Here is a 27,397-nt window from a genome sequence, read left to right as displayed (position 1 = left end):
TACTAACTCAAGAGGAAACTATTAGAACTTTAAAAAATGCTTTATATTTTCAATTATGGATACAAAGTTTGAGGATATTAGTCATGTTTTATAATTGGGCTGCACTGTATGATACGATGTTAATGGAAGTATGAAAGAGAGAATACACAAAGGCATAATTATAACCAAATGTGCACTTATATTGGTTTCTTAGAGATGGAGCTGGATAGGGCCCTTGGGAAATTTTTCTCGAAAATAATCCTTGATGATCCATAATTTCATCAAATCAAAAAAATACAGTTGGCTCTTGAACAGTGTTGGGGTTAGGGGTACAGATCCCCTGCACAGTTGAAAATCTGAATATGAGATTTGACTTCTCAAACTTAACTACTAATGGCCCACTGTTGGCCTTGCCATTAACATAAATAGTCAATTAACACATGTATGTTAACGTGTTTTACATACTGTTTTATAATGAACTAAACTAGAGAAAAGTGAATATTGATCAGAAAATCATAAGGAAGAGAAAATACATTTACAGTACTTGTATTTATTGAACAAGATCTGTGTATAAGTGGACCTGTGCAGTTTAAACCCATGTTATTCAAGGATCAATGTATGCTTTAGATACTGTCGATAAAGTAGATTTGACATAATAGTGAAGAAAAGTATACTGATTTTGGCAAGTGTGAAATTATCAGTCACAGAACATGTGCTCGTTGTTTTGTTTTGTATTTCCTTGCACAGGCAGAGGCCAGTACCCTTTTTGAATTTTATGTAGGCCCATGCTATGATTGTTAATTCCCTCCAACATGGTATAATGAGCCAGGCCTTTGACTGACATTTGAAAATGACTCAAGAGCTGTCCTGCTGTGGACTGCACTAGGATTCCTTTCACTGGGACCCCTCCCTTGGGCTTTATCCCAAAGACCCAGACTGTATGAGCACCGGGGTCATTTCCCTAGGCCCAGTGTGTGGAGAGATTTATATTTATTAAGTACTAATTATGTGGTAGGCATTTGCTATGTACTCTATATATGTTATTTCAGTTAAGCCTTTTTACAACTTCAAGATTAGAGATTTAGTCTGTGCATTTCAGTCATAGAGTAGTAACTTGTCCACTGAAGGTAAATCTGAAACTTTGCTTCTCATCCCGTTCTGATGGTGGAGGCCATGCTTTATTCATTCTACTGTGACAACCTGTATTTGGGGAAGGGAACACAGTGACTTGGAGCACATTTCTTGCTCCCTTTCTCCTAAGTGGCCAGGGTCTCTTTTCGTATATATGAGCTAGACCACCATTATTACTAAAAATAGCTGTTCATTCATCCACCAGCCATCCAGCCATGCGTTCATTCGTCCATGCAGCTAACAGACATTTATTGAGTACTTATTATGTGCCAGGTGCGGTTTGAGAACCTGCAGAAATGCTGTTTACCAAGCTCTCTGCCTTCATGTGGCTTATACCCGCTTATCCAAAGACTCATTTTACGGTGAGTGTATGGTGGGAGAGAGTGTCTGGTGAGCCATGTCAGACTTCTAGGAGGTTCTCAACAAACATGGTTTTTTTTTTCACCCCGCTTCTTTTTACCTAATTTTTATGTGCCTGGTCAAATATTGTCTCTTGTTTGTTCATTTATGGTTGTACTTTGAATTGTTGACCTGGATTTGTGTGTTTTTCTCAGTTCAAGATCAGTCTGTTAATCTTTAGAGACCAGCATGGTCCACAAAGAGATTTCATCTAAGTGGTCAGTTAGTCTGATTTTGAGTATTAGGAAGGTGGTATGGAACATAAACTTTCAGTTATGAGACAAGTTCTGAGGGTTAATGTATAACAAGGTGGCTGTAATTGATTAACATCGCATTGTTCAATTGAAAAGTTTGTTTTTTTTTAAAGGTAAATATGTGAAGTGATGTTTTTGTTAATTAGATGGAAGGACTCATTTCATAGTATATACATATATCAAATCATCTGTTGTACACTGTAAATATCTCACAATTTTTTAAAGATTTATTTATTTGCTTATTTGAGAGAGAGAGAGAGAGAGCGAGCGCTTGGGTGGTGGGGGAAGGTGCAAAAGGAGAGGGAGAGAGAATCTTGAGCAAACTCCTTGCCAAGCGTGGAGTCTGACGCGGGCTCCATTTCATGACCCATGAGATCTTGACTTGAACCAAAACCAAGGGTCGGGTGCTTAACTGACTGAGCCACCCAGGCGCCCAATTTTATTAGTTGATTATACCTCAAAGCTGGAAGAAGAAGGTGGTATTATAAAAATGGTGTAATTTTTTTCTAAAATACTAAATCATTTTTGTTCTTGTATAGGCATTAATCCTAACTACATTGTATATATGCTTTATTTAAAATGTTTGTTTATTTATTTATTTGAGAGAGTGAGCGAGTGAGCATGGGTGCACAAGTTGGGAGGGACAGAGGGAGAAGCAGGCTCCCCACTGAGCAGGGAGCCTGATGCAGGACTCGATCCCGGGACCCTGGCATCATGACCTGAGCCAAAGGCAGACGCTTAACCCACTGAGCCACCCAGGCGCCCCGTTTATGTATACTAAATTGTTGTCAGTAATTTACCATATATTGCCTGTCATTTTAAAAGGTTTATTATATTTTACAGTGTGAGGTAACGAGTTAGCGTTGAAACTCATTAAGAGCATGAAGCTTAGATGCTATTATGAAATTCATTGAACAAATGTTACACGTTGCAGAGAATCTTGAGTTGGTTCTATTTTGGGGATTTTTTTTGTAGCTTATCTTGTATCTTTTGATAAATTTAAACTATTTACAAATTTTCAAGTGGAACTAGACCGACACATTTCGAAATGCCCTTCTAGAGCTGGGTGTTTCTTAAACTGTGTCTGTGTGGCTAATGGATGATTTCAGAGCGTGTTAAAGATAAATACTAATAACTTCAAAGATCACTTAATTAACTTTGATAAAAATACTATTTTTTGAGAATAGTGTAGTTGTTCGTTTTGTGGTGGTGCAATTTCTTATTTTGACCTCAGTTCCATTTTCCCAGTTGTCACATCTAATTGTCTTGCAGGTGGTGTGAGTTCTATGTCCCTGTCTCTTTCAGATTCCTTCATTTCTCTAATCCCTCTCTCCCAGTTCCGGCCCCAGTCATCTCTCACCAGAAATCTCTCACCTAGGAGGTTGCAACACCTTGTTGCTAGGATATCCTTATTCAGTGCCCTTCCTCTTTCAGGCTCTCTCCCACATTACTGTTGATGATTTTGGGGGGGGGGAGAAAAAAATATGTGTATGCATGTGTGTGGTGTGGGCACACATATACATCAAGGCATGTTTGTTTCTGATTCCCTAGCTCCTCATTGCCTACAGAGCAGTCAAAGCTCCTTCACAGGTGGTTTGAAAACTTTGTGGAGTGGTTCCAGCTTTCCACCACCAACCTCTCGGTCCCTTCTCTTTGCCTTTCCAGTTGGTTCCAGCCAATGAACTACTTTCTTGGCAGTTTGGTTGTTAGTGGTGCTTGGTTGACATATTTGCCATGTACGGTATTCAGCCTTTCTTTTGTCCAGGTAGGCTTTTAAATGTGGAAGCCACTATTTCATCTTGTTTGAATGCCTCTCTTAGGGGCACCATGAGGCACTTCTACCATCTGAGCTAGCAGAGTTTGCTTTCTGTGCTTTAGAAGATGTGAAAATTTCTCACATAGATTAACTTTTTTTTTTTTTCTTGAAAGGCTTATGGCTTAAATGGAATTAAAGAACTGAAATGTAATTTTCGTTCTTTAGACTAATTTGTTGAAGATTATTGTTTTCCAGTGTAGGCACTATTCAAAAGTTCTGATCTATTTTTGTAGTACTACATTTTCAGATTCATTATTCGATGTGTTGCATTTTCTTTTGCAATAATAAATATTTCTTTGTGGCTGTGTGAGATGATGGGTGTTAACTAAAATTATTGTGCTGATCATTTTATAATATATACACCTATCAAATCACTACATTGTACACCTTAAGCTAATATAATTTTATGTCAGTTAGATTTCAGTAAAGCTGGGAGGGAAAAACAAACACACTCGCTCACTCTGCTAGCTTACCTCACCTTGTACAATGAACATAACACAAACTTCATAAGGCATTAGCAGCAACATAGATTAAAAAAAAAATACTGATACTTCGGCGACCTGATAGAATTGCAAGTCATTCTGAGTTCATCTGAGTGCTTCTCTGTACTTGAAGGTGAGCATTCACACTACAGCAACTCCAAGTGACATGCCCTGTACCCATAACTGACACTGTGAGGATGACGAGATTGTCATCGCGTGGTGATTGATCCCACACAAGTTCGTGGGTGCCAGCAATGGTGTTGAGGGAGGCATCTGGCTCCCTGGCTCTGAGGCCAAAGCTAGATGAGACACTGAATCAGTAGGAAAGCCAGTCTGTCTCCGGTGGCTCTTAGGGAAAATTTCCACGCAGTTTTTAGAGTTTAAGTGTTTCTTTGTATGTTTAATATTTAAAATGTGTCTCCGTGGTTTATACTCTTTGTTTACTCACACACGATGTGCATTACAGCCTTTTCTGTCTTTATTCTCTGTTTCCTCCCCCAAGTTGCTTTGCCTCTGTCTCTTTTTTGCCCATTGGAAACTTATTTGTGACTCTTCCTTGATCCCACTGAGTCGATCTTAGAAGCTTTATGTTCTTTTGCCATTTCTTGAGGTTGTACAGGCCAACACTTTGGCTGTTATTATTGCTGTATTTACATGTCCTTTACCATGAAGTGTGTTGTAAACTTGTTGAGGGGAAAGTCTGCCATTGGGATCTTTGGAGCTCTGCAACTTTTTGAAACTCAGAGCCTTATACCCAGTTGGTATTTAAGAAGTGTTTGAATTATACAGCAGAGGAAATAGTCAATGAAACTAAAAGACACCTACCGAATGGGAGATGTTTGTAAATGACATACCTGATAAAAGGTTAGTATCCAAAATGTATAAAAAACTTAACACAACTCAACACCAACCCCCCCCCCCAATGATCCAATTAAAAATGGGTAGAAGACATAGACATTTCTCCAAAGAAGACATCCAGATGGCCAACAGACACATGAAAAGATGCTCAACATCACTCAGCATCAGGGAAATGCAAATCAGAACCACAATGAGATACCACCTCACACTTGTCAGAATGACTGAAATCAAAGCCACAAGCAAGTGTTGGTGAGGATGTGGGGAACAAGAACCCTCATGCACTGTTTGTGGGAATGCAAATTGGCAGCCTGTTTTCAAGCCACTCTGGAAAACAGTATGGAGCTTCCTCATAAATTAAAAATAGAATTAGCATATGATCCAGCGATTCCATTGCTGAGTATTACCTGGAGAATAGGAAAACACAAATTTGAAAAGATACATGCACCTACATTTACTGCAGCATTATTTATAGTAGCCAAGATAAGAGGCAGCCCAGAAGTCCATCGACTGATGAATGGATAAAGAAGTATATGTACACAGTGAAAGATTCCTCAGTTATAAAAAAGAATGAAATCTTGCCATTTGCCACGACGTGGATGGATTTAGAGAGTATAGTACTAAGTGAGAGATGGGGTGCCTGGGTGGGCTCAGTCGTCTACCTTCAGCTCAGGTCATGAATTCCGGGGTTCTGGGATCGAGCCCCGCATCGGGCCTCCTTGCTCAGCAGGAGACCTGCTTCTCCCTCTCCCACTCCCCCTGCTTGTGTTCCCTCTCTCACCGTCTCTCCCTCTGTCAAATAAATAAATAAAATATTAAAAAAAAAAAGTCAGAGGAGACAAATACCGTAGGATCTTACTCACATGTGGAATTTAATAAACAAAACAAACAAGCAGAGGGAAAAAAGAGGCAAACTAAGAAATAGACTCTTAGCTATAGAGAACAACCTGCTGGTTACCAGAGGGCAGGGGGCAGGTGTGTGGAGGGCCAGGTGAGACAGGGGATGGGGATCAGGACTGCTCTTACCTCGACGAGCCAGTGTGTGGAACTGGTGAATCTCTGTACTGCACACTGGAAACCAGCATCACAATATGTTAACTACACTGGGGTTAACTTTAAAAGAAAGTGTATTTACTTCAGTAACTTGTTCTTCGAATAGAGCAAATAATTGCACCTCAGGTCAGGGGACTTGGTTGGTGACGTGTAGAGCAGCTGGGTCTTGGCTGTCGTGGGGGCTGTGGCAAGTGTCACAGTCATTTTCGAGAGCGAGGAAACCCGTAGCTGAAACTGTCTTTGTCATTTAGAAACCCGTAGCTGAAACTGTCTTTGTCATTTAGCTCTAACCAGCGTGTGGTGCTTGTAGCATGTTCCTTCATGCATTCAAGTCCTGCGTCAGCGGTGAACTTCCGCTTTTCTAGTTTGTTTCATTATTAACGGAATGCTTCTTACATCCTAGTGACGGGAAGGGGGGGCAGTTGATTATCTAGTTGCGTTATCCACCCCCCCCCCCCCTCTGTTTCCTGTGTATGACCGTCGTTTCCACTCCGTGCCTTTGCCCATGGGGTCAGGAGCACATACGAATGTGATTCTGGTTCTTTCAGGGAGAAGAAAGTTAACTACTCAACTTTCCTCAGATCTGTTTGCTTTTTTCAGGCCTCAAGCTTGTCATTGATGTATTCTCTTGTCACTTTAATACCAAAAACGACTTTTCTGGTGTGAAGAGTAGATGGCACACTTGGTAAGGGGTCTTGAGCCCATGCTTTCCTGTGGGGATTAGGACTGTCTGCTCTGGAAGTATGCTATTTTGAGAGGTAAACCTATTATTTTCATTTTTGAAATGGATTCAAGGCATATACACACACAACATCTCGGGACTTATGACTAGTTTGGCATCATTGCATAAATAATTCTGAATTTTTTTTTTTGTTCCATCGTATGGTAATTTTTTTGAATTCATGCTTTGCAAAGGAACAAACTAAATATTAGGGGTTGCTTGGTGTTCATTTCAACTGGCTTCCTTGGCTGGTAAAATGTCACAGGTTGGGCTGGTAGGATATTGAGATGGGGTGTGTGTGTGTGTGTGTGTGTGTGTGTGTGTTTTAATCAGTATAAGTATACTAAGAGGAAGAGTGTTGTATTGACTTACAGATATTAAACCTTATTACTCTGTTTACTTTAAAAATATTTCGAGTAGACTAGAAAGGATAGAGAATTATATAATACCTTCTAGCATCATCAGATCTTAACCTTCTGCCATATTTGTTTAAGATTATAAAACATTTTGGAAAAAGCTGAAGCTCCCCCTTTTCCCCTCCTAATACCACACTGTTTTCTTCTTTTGGAATGCACAGTATTTGATGACTTTGAAAATTAATACTGGATTTCTATCAGTTTACCCAGTGAGTAGTTGAGTGGTGGTTTCCATTAGGGAAATGAAATTTATACACCTCCCACCTGCAGGATATGGTTAAACTGCTTCTGAAGAGGTTTTACGGAGGTGATGTGGGGTCAGTGAACAAGATGAGAAGCGCACATATTTTGAAAAGTAAATTTGGGGGGCACCTGGGTGGCTCAGTGGGTTAAGCCTCTGCCTTCAGCTCAGGTCATGATCCCGGGGTCCTGGGATCGAGTCCCACATCAGGCTCTCTGCTCAGTGGGGAGCCTGCTTCCCTCCTCTCTCTCTGCCTGCCTCTGCCTACTTGTGATGTCTCTCTCTCTCTGTCAAATAAATTTAAAAAAAAAAAGAAAAAGAAAAGAAAAGTAAATTTGGTTAAATGTGGATATTCACATTCTGGTTATTTAGTTTAAATGACATTTCAGAGTCACCGTCATTTCTTCAGATTAACTGCTTATCTCAAACGCCTGGATGGTCACTAAAACGGGCTTTTTTCTGTGAAGATTTTGTACTGTAGTTTCAAGTCTGTTTTTCTTGAGTTACATGAACTTGGTTGGTTTTGATAATTTTCCTCCAAGCATTTCATCCAACTTACGGAATTCTGAATACCTGTCTCTTTTACTTACTTTCTTTTTTTGGGTAAGTATGATAGAAAAATTGAAAAGCTATTTATTTTTCCTTAATGCTACCAAGGTCCGTGTTTATTCTGTGGCATAGCTTTCGTTGTTGTTCATCATTTGTTCCGTGTTTATTCTGTGGCATAGCTTTCGTTGTTGTTCATCATTTGTTCAGTTCTGGAGGTATATTAAACTTACATCACGTTTTCTAGTTGAAATAGTTTCGATAGGTTCCAGAGAGCAGAGGGAAAAAAATCTACTAAAGTGTAGGTTTTTATGTGTACATGTGTTTTACCTTTATGTAAGGTATATATCATAATTAAGGAGAAACTAGGAAAACAAATTAGAAAAAGATTTGCCAGTGATCCTATCACTCATGTAATTTTTTGGACATCTATCTTTCCAGTTTTTTTTCTGAAAAATATTTATAACATTTTAACATAGTTCATAGTTTATCCTGTGCATTTTAATTTAATATTCATAAACAGTAAGCTAATTTACTAAGTTACTAAGTAGTAACTATCATTGATAAACATATATATATATAATTTTAAAATATTTTATTTATTTATTTGACAGAGAGAGAGAGCAAAGCAGGCAGAGCAGCAGGCAGAGGGAGAGGGAGAAATCAGGCTCCCTGCTCAGTAGGGACTCGATCCCAGGATGCCGGGATCACAACCCGAGCTGAAGGCAGAAACTTAACAGACTGAGCCACCCAGGTGCCTCTGTTAATAAGGGGCATTACTTAATTGAAAGACAGGTTTAGACATTGTCTATTTAAATTAAGTCAAGGTAGAAGCTTCTAGATGTCCTAGATTTTATTGGTACTTATTATCATTCAAGTGCTGGTGGTTATTGAGGACTTTATGAATAGTGTGAATATGACTGCTGCTGCTCCCTGTCCCCAAATTGGGAGTCGGTGGCCATCATTAAGATAACTTGTAAGGAAGCAGTTACCAGACACTTTCAATGTGTAATAAAAACTACCAAATATAATTATGTATGTGTGTGTGTGTGTGTGTGTGTGTGTGTACTGAGATCTGTACCTCTATGAGTGCATCTGTAGGTTGTCGATGGTCTGCCTCCACCCTCTCAACCTGCATCTCTTTCTTAGCTCCCAGGAGCTTTCCCATGTACTTTTCCTCATTTTCATATTTTCTTCCTGACTTTATTATTTAGAAGCACAGTTCACATTATTATTCCTCCTTCTTGCAATCATGTGGAACCCATGTTGGGTATTTATATGTGTGTGCATTGAATTTGAGAAAAGTCATACGAAAAGAATCTTTTTTTTTTTTTAAAGATTTTATTTATTTATTTGACAAAGATCACAAGTAGGCAGAGAAGCAGGCAGAGAAGCAGGCAGAGAAGCAGGCAGAGAGAGAGGGGGTAAGCAGGCTCCCCGCCAAGCAGAGAGCCCGACGCGGGGCTTGATCTCAGGACCCTGAGATCATGACCCGAGCTGAAGGCAAAGGCTTTAACCACTGAGCCACCCAGGCGCCCCATACGAAAAGAATCTTGATCACACTGTTCTTACATTCCACTCTGTTTCCTTTATAATGAATGTAACCTAGCCCTTCCTTTTTATCAGTTTATACATCATCATTTTACATCATAGAAAAAGTACCCCCCCTTTTTAAAAGATTTTATTTATTTACTTAACAGAGTGAGAGAACACAAGCAGGCAGAGCAGCAGGGGAGAGGGAGAAGCAGACTTCCCAGTGAGCAGAGAGCCCGATGCGGGGCTCCATCCCAGGATTCTGGGATCCTGACCCGAGCCGAAGGCAGACGCTTAACCAACTGAGCCACCCAGGCGTCCTAGCAGTACCCCTTTTAATGAATTTCTCTGTAATTGCATGATAGGGTTATGAGAGATGATGGTTGCTTGGTAAACTCCTGCCAGGTATGTGGCTTGTTTGAGTCGACTGTCCCGGTTTGTGCTCAGGCTGCCAGCCCTGCACATAGTACCTCAGTGTGATTACTCGGTTTCCTCCTGTTGGCAGCCCTGTGCATTGACTCTGAAGCTGCCCTTATAAAAAATGTAAGTTGGAGCTTCCTTTTTCTTCACTGCACATGCAAACACACAGACACAGACACAGACACACACACACACACACATAAATATAGAGATACACACACACACACACACACACACACACACACACACTCCGCCTCAAAGTAAAGAGACTGCATTTGGGTTTAGATGAAGTCAGTAAAAGGGGACAAAATTAATAACTTCATAAATTTTACCGGAAAACTAAACACTTCTGCGTTGAGGATTGGCATTCAGGGGTGTAAAGATGGTCTAAATTTTTTCTAAATTGGCATTTGAAAGGCTTGTTTAAAAAAAGTAACCAGAAGACATTCTTTTAATATCCTGGGATCAGGAGCTGGTAAAGGTGACTCACTTTTTGCCTGAAAGTTTTTAAAGCACGTCCAAAGGGTACTTACAGGGGAAAACGTATTCTCCTTCAAGTTTATTAAAGAACTAACTATATTCTAATCTCATTTTATGTTATACATTTTTAATTTACATTTTGATATACATTTTAATTTTCATTAATACTTACCCTCACAGTAGGGCCGTAGGATATTCTTACTGATTGAACAACTGTCTCATGACTATTAACTATTGATTTGCTACCAGTTTTAAATGTTTAGCATTTGCAGGGGTTTCTAATAGATTCTGTCATTTGATCCTCATAATAATCTTGTGAGTTAGGCAGGAGAGGAATTTTCTCCATTTTGCTGGGAACTTAGTAGAATTGCTCAGGTGTTACTAAATGATGACCCCAGGGTTTGAATTGAGGCCCTTTAGCTTCTAATTTTATGCTTTTTGCTCAGTGCTATGCTTTTTTCCATATTGATGTGGAAGCATTTTAGTACGTCGTATTGAACAGTTTCTTCGAGGGCACAATTTTTATTTTATTTTATTTTTTTTAAGATGTGGGATTCCCCATTCCCTCCTTTTTAGTAGTAATTCTGTTTGGAATTTACAGTGCTTCTTAAATTTGTGGCTTTTCTTTCATCAATTTCGGAAACTTCTTAGCCATTAGCTCTTCCAGTAATGCTGGGTTGAGGGCACAATTTTAAGTTCTAGGTCTTTGTGGATGAATGTAAAGACAAGATTTCTACCCTCAAGACAGACTGTTAATAAATAAACAAGTACAGAAGGTAATGATTGTGCCTACAATAATAATGATTGGTACATAGTAGGTGCCCAGTAAATGTTTGCTGACTGAAAGAGTAAGTGGGCAATGTGAGAAAAGGGAATGGGGTCTCACAAGGTAGATTGACTACAGAAGGTCTTTCTGAGGAAGCGACATCTGAGCCAGAGAAAGAGCATTTCAGACAAAAGGACAGCGTACGCAGAGGTCCTGAGTCAGGAAAGAATTTGACTTATTTGAGGACACCGAAGAAAGCAGTGGAGCTAGAGCACAGTAAGCTGAAGAGACAGGAGTTCAACATGAAATTGAAGAGAAAGAGACCAATTACATAGGGCCTCGTAGACCATGGTAAAAAAATTTGGGTTTTATTCTAATGTTGGGAGACAGTTTTCCATGTGTCCTGTGTTTCCGACCGACAACTTTTGTTCTAGACTGTCTTTTTAAGGATGATTTGTATGGTCAGCAGCCTTGGAAGATACCCTCCAGAGCAAAGTCAGTCACACTACTGTCTATATAATAAGGACAACGTCTCCTTCTGGAGTAAAGCTCAGGCAGGCGTACTGCCCGTTGGGTTCGTTAAGTCCAGGGTTACTCTTCTGTAACACACCCCACTGCTGTGCAGGTGTTACCTCGCGAGAATTGGGACGTAAGGTGGGCGCCTGGGTGGCTCAGTGGTTTAAGCCGCTGCCTTCGGTTCAGGTCATGATCTCAGGATCCTGGGATCGAGTCCCACATCCGGCTCTCTGCTCGGCAGGGAGCCTGCTTCCCTCTCACTCTCTCTGCCTGCCTCTCTGCCTACTTATGATCTCTCTCTGTCAAATAAATAAATAAAATCTTTAAAAAAAAAAAAAAAGAATTGGGACGTAAGGGACTGGCACCAAAAAAGCCGGTACTTGGGCTACTGCTTCTGCTGTGAGTAATGAAATCCTTTGTCTCTGACCCACGTGTCTCATGTCCTCGGTGGTATCCATACACCTGTGAGAGTCTAACTTCTTAGCTTGGAAATTAGGGTAAAATCTTATACTTTTCACACTTCTTGACATTTCAGGATATGGAAAGCCACTGATAGGTTTTCAGCAGGGGAATAAAGATATGTAGTTTAACCTTTTAAAAAGTCATTTCTGACTACTCCGTGGAAAATGATCATGGGTAGAAATTAATGAGGAATCTGGGGCAGTTGTCTCATTGAGACATAATAGTGGCTTGGACCAGTGTGTCGCCAGTGGAGAGGAGAGAAGGATTCAGGGTGCTCTTCAGGAGGTGGAATTTATAGGTCTTGGCAGAATGGATGCAGGCTGTGGAAGGAAGGAATGGGTAGTCAATCTTGGGTTTTTGGCTCAAGCAAATGGGTAGATAGAAGTGACTTGGAGTTGGAGAAGCCTCAAGATGAAGGTAATTAGCTTGTAAAAGGACTTATTTCTAACTTTCGTGTTTAGAATTTCAGGGAAATGAAGAATAAATAGTAGCTTGTACAAGTTGGGATCAAAGGACCATTGTATGTACTTTCCAGGGGAAGAACATTTTTCTTGTGTCTTTATGAGCTGTCAGATCCATTAATGTTTAGAAATTCAAGTCCTGCTGTCCCTTGTTAAGGGGGTTATCTCAATATCACTAAATTAGATTGGCTGGGAAGGATTTATTTATTAAATAGCCATATTGATTTTTGCCCCAAATTCATTATCTGGGAGTTTACAAGTAGACTCTTTAATATGTTTCAGGGTTTTCCCCTTTCCAACGTTAAAGGAGTAATACATTTTTTTTCATATTTTTCAGAGTCTAAATTTCTTAAATTTTTTTTTTTTTAAGATTTATTTACTTTAGAGAAAGAGAGAGCATGCGTAAGCGGGGCTGGGGGCGGTGGGTGGAAGGGCAGAGGGAGAGAGACAGACTCCCCACTGAGCGCAGAGCCTACCATCGGGCTCCATCTCAAGACACCGAGATCATGACCTGAGCCTGAAATCAAGTCAGATGCTCAACTTGCTGAGCCACCCAGGCGCCTCTTGATTCTAAATTTCTTTTAAAGTTGGGCTCTTGTCCCTAAATTCTCAAAGATAATTACTGCTCACCTTGTGATCATGTAAGCTAAATGAAGTAGGGTGTAAGAAAAGGGTACCTTTGGATTAATTTATTCTTTTTGTCATTTTCATTTAGAAACACCTCAGAATAACTTCCTATCTTTCTAATACCAGATGCTGATTTCAACAGCACCTGATTGCTTTTTATAAAGAAAGTAACTAAAAAGCTTGGAGGGGGGAGGGGTGGGGGGTGGGGGGGTGGGAGCCTCACCCCTGCAGAGTCCTGTTAAATGGCTTTCTTTTTTTAATCTAATAAGATTTATCCTTTTGTGTGCTTCTCATGCGATTATTGTCTTTACAGGACCATTTTGCATTTCTTAACCTTTATGTATTATAGACAGTTTTGGGCTTCAGCACAAAGTTTGCATGAGTTTTGAATTATTTTTTGTACCATCATGCACGCGTCCGTTGTTTTCTTTTGTTCTGTGGTATTTTCTTTAGTCTTTGGGCTAGGTCTAGATTTTTGCTCTCTGGAAATTAAAGGAAAGGGAAAATAGAATTTATTAGCAGGTTTTTGGGGAGTTGGGAAGGAGGCTAGGCCAAAAATTCTTCTGATTTCAATGTATACTCCACTCCTTGCAAGTCAATAGTGGGAAAACATTCCATGTAACGACAGAGAAAGCTTGAACTGAGATCACAAAAATTGTTAGTGCTGATCATGAGACTTTTCTGGGTAGTATGAGTTGTTATTAATCACTAATAGTCTCTGGAGATAATTCTACCAGAAGTGCAGTTAGAATGCTGTTACATCTGATTTTTTGAGAAGATTAATATGCTTTTTTCTTTCCTTCTTATGGAGATCCATCTTTTTTGGGTTTCAGCAATTTTAAACCACAGCCAGGTAGCAGAGTGGGATTTAAGCTTCCCAGAATGTTCCGTCTTTCCTTCAGAGAAGTATTGTTGCTCTGCCTCAGTACCCCATTATACAAATTCTTTAAAAGGGCTCACTATTTTGTCACTCATTTCTTGTTTCATGCAGTGTGCCAGGTGATGAATAATTTCTCCCTATTTAGGCTTTGCCCAGCTGAGCCCTGGAACTTCATGAATGGGTTGCTGGTCTTCTCTCCCTAATTTCTTGATTTCAAAACAAAACAAAACTATTAGTAATAAGATTTTGCCAGAATCTTCTGAGAGGAGATTTTATTTAGTGACTTACTTGAGCCAGAATTTGTAGCCTATGGAATGTGCTAGAAACGCTCTCTAAAGGACTGTTTATATTGTTCTTTCAGTCTCAGTATGGCCCAGAGTTGTGCCTTTCCCCTCTCCCTGCCCTTAGGAAGATTTTTACCCTCACCCCGCCCCCCCACCAGTTTTGGGCCTAGACTTGCCTGTACCCTAAAAACCAGTCTGGAAATGGTTCAGAGGCACCGGAATCTTAGCCTTAGAACCATAGCTTCTCTCTCCTGCCCATCTTTCTTCCATCTGAGGAATAGCTAAGGGCACAGTAGACAGAGGTCGACCTGGTTTGTGTCTGAGCCCCTGCTTGTTGGTTGTGTGACCCCAGGCAACACGCGTAACCTTTCTAGACCTCAGATCTTAAATGTAAATTTGCGACTGCTGATGATCTCGTGGTGGTTTAGTGAGGCATAGTTGTGTATGCCAGGGAACTTGTTTTTAGGGCTTGTAGAGTCTCACTAAGAACTAGAACACAATCAAGTATTTTGAAGTTGTGTGTTCCCCAATAATTCTATTCTTCTGTCTTCCTCTGGCGGTAACTACTGTCCTGAATTTTACGTTCAGCATTCCTTTGCTTTTAAAAATGAGTGTATCTGTAAACAGTATATTTTTAGCTCTGCCTATTTGGGCTCTGCAAAAATGGCATCCTGTACAGTCTCTAATAACATTTCTGTCTCTCTGGGTTTCTCCCTTACTCTGGTCCTCCAGTTAGAGAGAGTGGGCTTTTTCTGATACTAGATCAGAGGTTGGGGTAGCATTAGGTGACATGAGGGCTGAGTCCAAGAAGGAAAAGTGAGGTTAAGAGAGCCACGTTTACTGCTGTTATAGAGAAGGGAAAGGGGAGAGCTAGAAAGACCCCATAGTTGGGCAGGAATTCAGGGCATCTGTATGAACTCCTGGTCTGTAATATACATAGATATTGAAAGAAATAAAGAAGGACGTGTTTGTCTATCTGTGTGTGCTCCTCTCTTCTCCTGGCTGGGAGCAGCAGTAACCCACTTGCAGTAAGCACACCCAGATCTTGGTTTCTAAATACCATTTTTTCCCCTTTCTAGAATGGTAGGAGTTATTAGACTAGAAATCACTTTTTGGCAGCCATTATAAAATAATTAATTTGGCCAAGAATTATCACTGGACACAAATGTTGGTTGGTAGGATATTTATATAGTCTGAAAGTATTGTACCACAAAGTACTTATAAATTACAGAGTAGAAAGAGTAACTTTGTAGTGGAAATCTGACAGAGTCCCCCCTAAAATCAAGGGATAGAAATTGAAGTTACCAGTAAGGGAAAAAGGGGAAAGTAGCGCCACCTGGTAGGATACAGAAAGGGAGCTCTCTTCTTTGGCATTTCTGCTGAAAATTCATAACTGGAGGCGAATCATAAGAAAGTATCAGACAAACCCAGGTTAAGGAAGATGCTACAGAACTTGCCTGGAATCTTCACAGTTTTCAAGGTCATGAAAGTCATGGAAAGTGAGGAATTCTAGATTGAAATACACTAACGAGATGTGAAAACTAAGTGCAGTGTGAGATCCTGGGTGGATTGGGTCCTTGTACGAATATGGACATTACCGGGTAATTGGAGAGTGTAAGATCCGGTCTGTGGATTAGGTGATGGTACCATGTAATTCTGATGATTTTCATGGCCACAATGACAGTTTTGTAGAATGCCCTTATTTATAGGAACTGCTGTCTAAAGGCTGGAGGGGTGATAGGCTGTCATGTTGGCCACTTACTCTCAAGTGGTTCTGAGAAATAATGTTACTTGTACTAACTAGTCTTGCTTTTTTTTTTGGTCGGCCGATCTGAGATTATTAAGCAAACCAGAACAAGAAGCCCCTCTTGTTAGTTGACGTAGTAGTTAATTGTTAGCTTATCGGACAGATCATTTGTAAGCTTCAAGAGGTTTGCTTTCTCATGCTGTCTTGTTGTACCGTTGCCCCAAAGAGTAGGCTTTCTACCACATCTCAATTTGTCTTTTGGTGTGCTGGTTTTAGAGTATTTGCCTTCATTTCATGGGGCACTTGGGTGGTTCAGTCTATTAAGCATCTGGCTCTTGATCTCAGCTCAAGTTTTGATGTTAGGGCTGTGAGTTCAGGCCCCACGTTGGGCTCCATGTTGGGTGCGGAGCCTACTAAACTAAAATAGTAAAGTAAAAGAAAATAAAGTAAAAATTCAAGAAAGTATTTACCATCATTAAGATGTTCTTTTCCCTGCTCATTATTTATTATGACGAACTCCTCATGGAAAGTATGATTTATAGAAATAGGGCCTTTACTCTTACAATTTGGTGATAATACTGTATTTAATTTTGACTTTGTATGTTCTATTCTTTTATCTTCAGTTTGCTGGTGAGCTATTCAACCTTTCCTTCTCTCTCTCTCTCTCTTTTCCACTACACTGTATCTACCTTAGCACTGAATATATTTCAGTAGACTTTTAATAAAAAGTGTTGGGCTGGTTGATTGCTATCTTAGAATTTAGAGTTTCAGAATTCAGAGTTAGGGGAATTGCAGAGTGGTGAATTCAATGCTATACTAAACCATAGGCAGCTTTTGTGAGTGGTTAGCCCCCAGAGGTTTGGGGCAAGAGGGGGTAGCCAGGGGGAGAAGGTTAATTGTCGGAGCAGCCTGCCCTCTCTGAAAACATGACATGTAAGTTGTCCGTCTGTTTGGTAGAATCTGCCCTTTCTTGTGAGAACCAAGACTCATGGGTCAGGCATTGAATGTCCACCCATTCCTCTCTCTCTGGTGGAACCGAAATCTATCAGAGGGCTTGTTTTCCTTAGGTAGGTTGGAGGACAAACTTCTCTTTAGCAGCTACACTAATTTTCGTATTTCTCCGAATGATCAAGGGAAAAAAAGCTTTTAAAAAACCAGAGTGGTAGTTACATTGCACTTAGTACACACCCACACACACAGGCTTTTCTTCAGCATTTTGTTATTTATTTATTTTTTTTTCTTGATGCTTTTACAGTGTAGGTGGCCTTCTCTGGATTGCTTTTGACAGGAAATTGAGCAAACTTTCCTTTTTGGAACAGAATATATTTTACTGGTGAGAGGAAAAAAAATAAAGTGTTTATGTTTTGAAATTTAATTATGAATTTTTATTTGAAGACTGATTTAAATCTAGAAAAATGGAGGTTGGGTTAAGTAGATGTCATATTGTGTGTTAATATTTCTGAGCCTCCCTAGTAATTTTTAGGCCTTCTCTTCTTTCTTCTTTTCTTGTAAAAAGACAAGGAAGGCCTGGAAATTATTTTGCTTCACAAAACAAAAAGACTCTCCTTTGTTCTCTTAGCCCCTAATGGGTATTAAGAAGTCATCTTTGACCAGGTCAGTAGTGTTTTGGCTTGTGTTTGAGGCTGCCTTCCCCAGTGGTCTTCTTTCTGTTGTGGAGGAGTGATGGACTCTACCTTCACAGGCATCCTAAATCTAGAACGTATGTTAATCCTACTCTTGGACGAGCACAGGACTCAGTAAAGCTTCCTAATGATTTGGCTGGTTGCAGAGGTTCCTGGAGCATGGGTAGGGGCTCCAGATGGGAAAACCGCCTCTGACCCAGATCCGGCCTCCCCCGCCAGCACCCCCCGCAGTGCTCCGGGACATGAATGCCAGTCTGCCCACCAGCGCCCGCCACCCACCCTGGTGCTCACTGCCTGGGGGGACTGTGCTTGAATTCGATTTAACTAGTTGCTTTGCACACTGAGCCTTCAGAGGGAGAAATCAGTCTATAATTAGAACATAAACTCATATGCCAAATCAGGGAAATGTCCAGTCAGAAAGGATTCATTCTGATGGAATCTTCTAAGTGTGTTCGTATAGCCTAGCCTTTCATTTGAGCTTAAACGTTGCATGTTTGTTCATGTACCTGCTGGAGCATATCAGCTGTCGGGTATGTCTTCATTATGTAATTAGGCAGTTATAGCTCGGTAATTAAGCTTGACCAAACAAAACATATGTTTTGGGTGTTATAGGTTTCTGTACTTATGTCCTTATTCTGTGGATGCAGTGTGTAGACCAATCATGTGAAATCTGCAAGGTTTAGTATCTGGGGTACTTGACTTTGTAGGTTTCTTTCCCCCATGGTTTCTTCCTGACATTTATACCATGTGACTGCAGTAGGGTAGGAATGACCTGCGGCAGGGTCTGACCAAGCTCTGTTCTGCTGTGTTGCATAGGGTCATGGTGTGGGGACATGGCTGGCCCTCAGGAAGTCTCATTTTGAATGCAGCGAAAGTAGATTTTGAAGTGCCTATCTGTATATTTGGCTGCATAAATGGTGGGAGTCCTACTATCTAGGGTGACAGGCTGGGAAGAGGAATGTCATCCTCTTGTCCTTATTAGGAAAGGGGAATATCTGTGAGGGAAACTAAGTTCTGGTTCTTTTCAATTCATTGTTCTTAGCTCCCATTTTTTATGGTTGGGAGCAAAGTTTTGAGGGGTTAACGTAGTTTGACATAGTGTTTCGCCTCAGTGAACTTCAAAAAATTAGTTTCTTGGAAGGCTCTTAAGGGTGTATACTCTGATTATTTTAATATTTTTAGAATGAGTACATATACTGCATATTATTAATATGAGGCAAACATGTATACTCCTTTAAGTAACAGTAAGCTTCACCAGTCACAGGAAATGTTCGTATCTGTAGTGGGAGCTTATAGCCTATCTGAAATGACCACTGTGAGAACTGTAAAATTTCTTTTTTTTTTTTTTTTAAGATTTTATTTATTTATTTGTCAGAGAGAGAGAAGAGCGAGAGTGAGCACAAGCAGACTGAGTGGCAGGCAGAGGCAGAGGGAGAAACAGGCTCCCCGCTGAGCAACCAGCCCGATGTGGGACTCGATCCAGGACGCCGGGATCATGACCTGAGCCGAAGGCAGCTGCTTAACCAACTGAGCCACCCAGGCGTCCCAGAACTGTAAAATTTCTAAGTGATCAGAATAGTTGTTTGCTTTGAAACAGGGTCTCTCAACCTCACCACTTTTGACTTTTGGGGCTGGACCATCCTTTGCAGGGAGGGCTGTCCTGTGCTGTGTAGGATGGGTTAGCAACATCCCTGGCTTCTACCATTAAAGGCTGGTAGCATACCTCCTCCCCCTGTTGTGACAACCAAAAATATTTCCAGACACTGCAAGGTATCCCCTGGGGTACAAAGTCACCCCCTGTTGAGAACCACTGGTTCGGAGCAGTGGTTCCCGCAGGCACAGGACAGGCTGATCACATCAAAAATCACTTTGTTGGGGCCTCTGGGTGGCTCAGTGGGTTAAAGCCTCTGCCTTCCGCTCAGGTCATGATCCCAGGGTCCTGGGATCGAACCCTGTGTCGGGCTCTCTGCTCAGCGGGGAGCCTGCTTCCCCCTCTCTCTGTCTTCTGCCTACCTCTCTGCCTACTTGCGATCTCTGTCAAATAAATAGATAAAAATCTTTTTTAAAAAAAATCACTTTGTTGGGGACCTTCATACACATTCAAGTTCCTGAGTTTCTCCTCAGGCTTCCTGAACAGAGGATAGGGGCTGAGGCCCTAGATCAGCAATCTGCCTGGAGATTGAATAACTGGGTTGAAGAATTTGTTGAAGTGGAAGTGGCTGTTGGTTGGCTTTCTTTTAAATGTGCTTTGCACGACGCATGGAGAAATGACCAATTAAAGAGGGTTTTAGAGTTAGAGTTTATCCTTTCACGGTTACGATTTGATTTGTAACAGTGATTTCCACCCCCTTAATATTGTGAGGTATAATTGAATGTATTTCAGAATTTGAAAATAGCCTTATTATACTAAAGTTCATAATTATTTTAATCTAGGTTCTGAGAGAATACCTCAAGTTGGACTCAAAAGCCAGATTTACTACTAACTTCGAAGTGGAAGAAGGTGAGTTGGTGGGTGAGTCACAGAGTTCTGTAGGGGAAGGGAGTGCCGCTCAGATGCTTTGCCTAGAAGACCTGCTCTTTGTAGGGATATTTGGATTTACCACAATTAGACCCTGTGTTTTTTCCTCCCTGGTTTTTTCTCCATTGTTTTACTGCAGAGAGGCAGAAACGGAATTGGAGAGGAAGGGAAACTGGCAGCTTTTACTCTTTGATTTCTGAATTCAGCATTGTTGTCTTTACCGTTAAAATAGTTCAGGTTTTTTCCTCCGGCTACTTAAATTAATAATAATAAGGTTTTTGTCAGCTACTTATGTTCCCATTTCATGGTAAATACGTTTCAAAAAGTCTTCTGCGTCTTTCTTAAAATCTGGTGGGAGTTTATACCTCAACTCGTGTTAACTGTGGTGCGTTAGTGTGTAACCGGGAACAGCAGACTTCTGGAAAACGGAGGGATGGTTGGGTGATGCACTTCCTGATATGGGTATTACCATGGTCTCAGAGTGGTTCCCCTTGGTTATTACCCCCAGGTAGGAACCCAGGCCCACCTTGGGTCTGCTCTAATGTTTCAGTGGACACTTCTCAGACATTTCCATCAGCTGTGAAAGGGTTTACTCGTGTTGAGAAAAATAACAGCTTCATTCAGATTGAGAGAGACATTTCCACAAGCTTCAAGCGTTAGAATATGTTCAACTCTTAAATTCAGATAAAACAAATGGTTTGGTGATGTGTGGGTTTCTTCGGTTTTGCTGCAGCAAAAACCCGGGGGTTTTTCTTACCTGCTGCTTCATCAGAAGCAGAAGCAAACTGCCTAAGGAGTTGACTCTTCTGGAGCACTGCAGCCTCCAAGGGACGGTCAAGGTCATCTGAGCATCTCCCCGTAGTAAACCTTTGTTCAGAGCTGAGGGCTTCTTTTCCGAAGCCCACTGGGTAATTGGAGCAGTGCTTTCAAAGTGGCTGGCTGTCTCCGACCTTCCTTGAATTTCTGTAAGAGGAATCGAGGAATTATTATCTCTGACCATGTTTTTAAAGTGCGTTAGGACACTTTCCTGGTAGCATTTATTTGATTAAACCCAGCATCGTTCTTTAATAAAGTGAAATCCAGGAAGGTTTTTAGGTCTCTTTAATTTGTAGCCATTTGAAAAGCCCAAGTCTTTTATTAGCAACACAATGGAAAAACCGTGTTTGAGAGAGTAGCATCTTTGGAAGCATCAAGAATTGCTTAGTGGCACAACAAGCACCCTGCAGGCATGTCCCATGACCGTAGTTCCTGTCCTTTCTGAAGGAAGAGAGATTGTGCCTGGTAGGAGTGCCCTTTGGTCTTCACCTCAGCTTGGAAGTTGTTTTTCAAGATTCACTTTTTTCCCCTGTAGAGCGCCTGTATACAATAGAGACACACACCTTCTAAGCCGCCCCTGTGCTTCCTGTGGCATTTTAAACACTCTTAAGTAAGGATCAGCTCCTGATTGAACTTGATTAGGACAGTTGTTAGCAGAAGCCTTAAGTTCTAGGGTTCCGGTGAGGCCAAGCTTGTTTGGCTTTTGTCTTGTAGCAGCTACCCCTTGGCTTTTGAGTTTTGTTCAGCTTCACAACCTGAACCCTGGGCACTTAAAACACTTCTTTTAATGGCGATACTATCTGATGGTGCTAGGGTGCTCTCTGTCAGGTCGGGTGGGAGGTTCTTCTCTTAAGCATTCCTGCTGGCTCGGGTCTGCTCAGACAGACGAGGGAGGCGTCACTGAGCAGTTTTCCAGACCTGTTAGTGGCATGACTCTTTCTTGGCCTTCTAAATGTACACTTACCTTCTGAAGACTCTCTACTTCAGGGAACTCTGAATCCATTCCCTTCATCAGAAGAAAACAAAAATCCAGAAAACTGAACCAGATAAACTCACAAAACCTTTTATTTTCTAGGCAGTCCTATGTGGATCCTATTAAATCCATCATTCTTAACATTTTTATTTATCTATTTTTTGAGTAACAATGTTCTAGAATACAAAGTTGAATTGAGAAAGTATACTTCTTTTCCTTCCCTTAAAGCGAATTGTATGGCTATATTCTTTCTAAATCCCCAGCGAGGAACATAGAGCGCTATTAATTGATGTTAATCTCTGACTATTTGCTTTCACACATTGAAACATTTGAATAATTTTCTCAAGTATTGTATTTTTGCTTTAAATTTTCCTTTTCTTGTATAGACAGCTATGTGCTCATAGGTTTAAGTGGGATGTGGTTTACATTTTTCTCTTATTTCATTTTAGTTATTGCATCCCAGGCTTCTGCTTTTAGTGGGAGACTAGCTGAGAAAATTTTAAAAAGCTCCGTACTTTCTTTTCTTGAAAATAAAATAAAAAGGACTGACTGGTCACATTTGCGTAGATTAATAGTTTGCAGATACGACGTGCTTCAGAACGATGTGCTGCTTACTGGTTCATGGAAGTCCCAAACCTTTAGTAAGTGTAAAAAAAAAAAAAAAAGGAAAAAAATGCATATTGGTGCATTCTCCTAGACTTCTCTTGGTGTGTTATGTGGTGGTACCCAGAAACCTAATAACCGTTAACGTGTTTCCTTGGCCATCCAGTTGGTAGGATGACTGAGTCAGAGTCAGAGGTCAGTTGAAAAACAGAACCTCCTCTCTGGCTGCCCAGCCTCCTGTCCACTGACACACCGACTCTCCTTTTCCTGCCCACCATCCTAACAAACTGTGTCTTCCTTAAAACCGAAGCCAGCAGTTTCCTCGTTAAAGGTAGTCCAGTGATAGACAACAGGTTAATTAATAAAGGTTTGGAATATACGAACTCTAAGAAGAGAAGAGCTCAAATGCTTCTGTCGGGCACGCTTGTGACAGTCTTTGGGTCAGCCTACATTGACGTTTCCCTGTGGCACCGAAAGTACAAAAGGGAGACAACTTTTTAGGAAAAGTAGCAGATGAAATTTTATTAACTAAATGCTGACTACAATATAATAGGAAAATATTAAAATTTTATTTTTTAATAGCAAAGGGATGATTGCAGAGTTTTCCTTTCCTCTTTGGCCATGGCTAATGGGAATGGAGTTTGGCATGCCTGTGGTCACTTCAGAATTATTTCACTATGCTTACTTATTGTATAGAGCCGCCTTCTTTGTTCTTGAAAAAGAAAATTACGTGAAATCCTTTGGCCTAGGAAACATTTTTACCAGCCTATAGAACTGTGGTACAACCCCATCACATTTACTGATAATATCATGCCCCTTCTCTCTGGGGTAGGAACGACTTATTCTCACTGAAGTGTTGCCCTTACATTCTTCAGAATATAAGAGCACAGCTGTCCACATCAAATAAAGAGTTGTCTTTTTGAAATTCATTCTAGTGACAAATAGAACAAATGCTAATAGGAGTGGAACTAAGTCGTCTTTGGAAGAGTGCCTTATTTTGTAGTACCTGGTCCTTATGTTGGGCCCTGAGTTTGTATGGATATGATGACGATTATTTTTTTTTTTTTTTTGGTGCGGATACCGTGTTACCTAGTCAGTTTCTAAAACTATTTGTTTTCTTGTTGACTGTCTAACAAATTTAAAATTCGCTAATAGGAGTGGATTTGAGCAAATATCTAAAGTAAAAAAATCAGAAAAGAGGGAAGCAAGAACATGAGCATTGAATGGATGTGGGTGGAAGTCAGGGTGGGAATGGTGCAGACCTCTGCCGCTACCTGCCTTCAAAGGTTGGGTCGGTGAAGGAATTTTGAAGACATGGTTTCTGGGATCTGATCGCAGTGTGTAACTAGACATGAAACTTGTGGGGAGCCTCCATCTGCCAGTTCTTCCCAATATACCTTTCCCAAAGGGTTTGGGAAACTGTGGTGGGGTTTTATTTTGCAGCCTAGCCTTTATTTTAATGTTTGCCAGTACCTAAGCATATTTTGTATGTAAAAGGAAGTTGTAAATGTCTTTACAAGTATTTGAGGGGCTTTCATCATAACCGTGTTTGCAAACTTAAGGCCATGGTGGGTGAAGTCCTCCATTTAGGGAAGTGCGGTATGCCCTGTTTTGGGGGCTTTGCTGCACCTGGGAGGATGCCTTTATTGTATCTTTTTGTAAACTATTTTTAAGCAAGAGATTATAGAGATGAATGCCCTAGGCTTGAAGAAAGCTACTGCCCCTACCTGCAGCAAACATGCCAAGGCCCCAGTGAGCGGATGATGAAGAAGACACAAGAGGGGTGTGGGCACGTAGCCTTTCTCCATGGCACCAGCCTCTTCAGAGCTAGGGATGCTTCCTGAACCACTGTTTGTCCCAGCACATGGCTGGCTCTGTGTTCTCACCACGATGGTGTCCTTAATAAAAATGTGCGGACGCACTGCTACTCTAGATGAGTCTTCATAGGTCAAGTAATGAAATGGTTGCTGAAGACCTAATGAACTTTGATTCCCTCCCCCTCCCCCTAAGAGTGATTCTTTTTTTTTTTTATGTCTGTAATTTAATTCAGTAGCTGGGCTTTTCCTGCTATTGGCTGATGTTTGCCCCCCAGTCAGCTGGAAAACAAATGGTTTGAGAAATTGATGCGGTAACATTTGCTGGGTATTGGTCTTTATATAGGGACCTCTGGGTATGTCTTTTTTTTTTTTTTTTAAAGATTTTATTTATTTATTTGACACGGAGAGAGAGATCACAAGTAGGCAGAGAAGCAGGCAGAGAGAGAGGAGGAAGCAGGCTCCCCACTGAGCAGAGAGCCCGATGCGGAGCTCCATCCCAGGACCCTGGAATCATGACCTGAGCCGAAGGCAGAGGCTTTAACCCACTGAGCCACCCAGGCGCCCCACCTCTGTGTATGTCTTAGCCTTAAAGCCCTTGTAGTTACAAGAAACAAGATATTCTACTTCTGTAGCCACTTGTCTCCCCTCTGGATTTATTAGTGGAGAAGTTAATTAAGTAAACAACTATTTAACACCTGTTGATGTTGACCAGGATGGGAATACAAAAGAAACAAATGCCTCTTGTAATCAAGTTGTTTCTCTAGAGGAGGAGATAAGAAACAATTAAAAATCGCCATAACAAATGACCGAATACCTTTTGTGGATAAAAGTAAAATGCATTGAGGTGTCTGTAGAGGGATAATTAAATCTATGGAGATGAAATAATTGGAATTGGACAATGAAAGATCCATCCATCCATCCGTCCATTGTCTACCCACCCAACCATCTGCTAAAAGGGTAACATTTGTTTCTTCAGTTAACCGAAGTAATTCATATTTAGTGTATAAAATCTGGATGTTCCTAAAAGGTACACAGATCAAAATAAAAATCACCCAGTTCAAAGCAGGTCACTCAGTCCCCACTAATCAGAGGTGCATTTTTGCTTTTATTTGTGAGAAATTTTAAGTGTACGCAAAAGTGGAGAGAAGAGCACAGTGATCCCCCCTGTACCCATCATCTAGCTTTAACAGTTACATTTTGCTGTTTTTGTTACATTGATCTTATTCTTGCTTTTGTGGGTTTTTTGGTTGGTTTGTTTTAAAGCATGACCTAGATATTATATCATTTTACCTGTAAATATTTCAGTAAATGTGTTTTTAACAGATAGTGACTTTTAAAAAGTCACAATATCAGTACCTTTAACAAAACCAACAATTACTCTTTCATATTACTTACTAGCCAGTCCTATAATCCCCAGTTCCTGTCCAGTGCCTTCCATTGTCTCATAATTGTGATTTTACAGTTAATTTGTTGGACTCAGGATCCAAGCAGGATAACACATTGCACTTGTCTCTTTTAAGTCTTTCTTAATCTGTAACATTTTCCCTTTCTCCTCTTTCTTCATGTAATTCACTGTAGAAGAAACTAGGTCATTTGTTTTTTAGGATTGCTAACATCTTAATAGTTTTCTTTCATTTTTGTTCTTCTTTGTGACCATGTACATGTTTAAAAGCAAAATTGGGATCCCGTGCATGCTGTTCTAGAAGCTATTTTTATATTTAATGCTATAAGGAGGATGTTTTCCTGTTATTTACTTTTCTACAATTTATTTTCTGTTAAATCGTGGCATTATAGTTACTAAAAGTGAGAAAGATGCATTTGGCTATATTTAAAGTATATCTTAAATTAATGATAGGTATTTCAACAAAAAATTGCTTCTTCCCTCCCTTCCTCCTTCCCTTCCTTCCATCCTTCCTTCCTTCCTCCCTCTTCCCTTTCTCCCTTCCTCCCTTCCTCCCTTCTCCCCTTCCCTCCTTCCCCTCTTCCTTCCATCCTTCCTCCTTTCTTTGTTTCTTCACTCCTCCCTCCCTTCTTCCTCTCTTCTTTTCTTTTCCACTGCAGCAACTAGCTGTTATGGGTAGCTAGAACACTGGAGATGTGGTTCTCAGAATCGAGAGTGTGTTTCATTTTCTGTGAGCCATGTAGATAGAGGGTTGCGTGAAAGCCAGGCTGGTGCTACGCTGACAGGGTTGACGGTAGAGTTCAGTGGTGCCCAGCCAGGCCTTGCTTTTCTGAGGAGCCACTTTAAGAAGGGGACCCTTATCATTGTTAGCATAAGCTGACCTTTATTAAAAAGTTAAGTTTGCTTTCTCATAAAGTGTAGGCCACTGGTGGGAAGGGGCTCTTAAGTAGTTAAAATGGAGCATGCCTGATTTAGTTGAGATGTTAATATAATCTTTTTATTTTTAAACATTTATTCATTTTAGAGTGAGAAAGAGAGGAGAGGAGAGGGAGAGAATCTCAAGCAGACTCCATGCTTAGCCCAATGTGGGGCTTGATCTCACGACTCTGAGATCATGACCTGAGCTGAAATCAAGAGTCAGACACTTAACCAACTGAGCTACCCAGGCGCCCCCTTTTTTACCTTTTTCTTTAATCCAAAGTCACCTAATAACCCTGTAAAGTCCTTGTGAGATGTTTTTAAAATTAATTTTAATAAGAGTAATAAATGAGTCTGCTTAAAAGATTTTTTCCATACCTGCCCCTTCCTGTTTCCCTCCTAGCTCTCCAGACCTAAACCCTTTGTTGATGTAGTGTTTATATTTTCACTTCTAATATGAAGGTTTGGTATTTTCGTGTTTTAAAATTTCATATAATTGGTATTGTATCGGGTATCAGTAACTTTTTGTCATTCAGGTACGTGCTTTGGGGGTCCGTGTTACTTCGTGAGAAACCTGGTTTGTCCTTTTCAACAACTGTCTGTCGTTATGTAGACTCATCATGGGAATAGAGCATGGT

General features: G+C 40.6%; 1 protein-coding gene across 7 annotated transcripts in view; it reads left to right on the top strand.

Annotated features, from left to right (window-relative positions):
* Nucleotides 1–27,397, top strand: part of SIPA1L1 (signal induced proliferation associated 1 like 1) — a 398,364-nt gene that overhangs the window by 66,195 nt on the left and 304,772 nt on the right. For 5 of the 7 annotated variants that reach the window (XM_046008528.1, XM_046008527.1, XM_046008526.1 and 2 more), the window contains one exon: nt 20,146–20,212. The exons of 1 other annotated variant lie outside the window; for it this stretch is intronic. The gene's annotated coding sequence lies outside the window, so the exon portion shown is untranslated. Of the gene's footprint in view, nt 1–20,145; nt 20,213–27,397 lie in introns of those variants that run through there. One more of the 7 variants, XM_046008525.1, reaches the window with a different exon arrangement.

The sequence above is a fragment of the Meles meles genome, chromosome 6, assembly GCF_922984935.1.
Source record: "Meles meles chromosome 6, mMelMel3.1 paternal haplotype, whole genome shotgun sequence".
Lineage (NCBI taxonomy): Eukaryota > Metazoa > Chordata > Mammalia > Carnivora > Mustelidae > Meles > Meles meles.
Note: the sequence above shows the minus strand (reverse complement) of the source record. Positions and strands in the feature narration are given on the sequence as shown.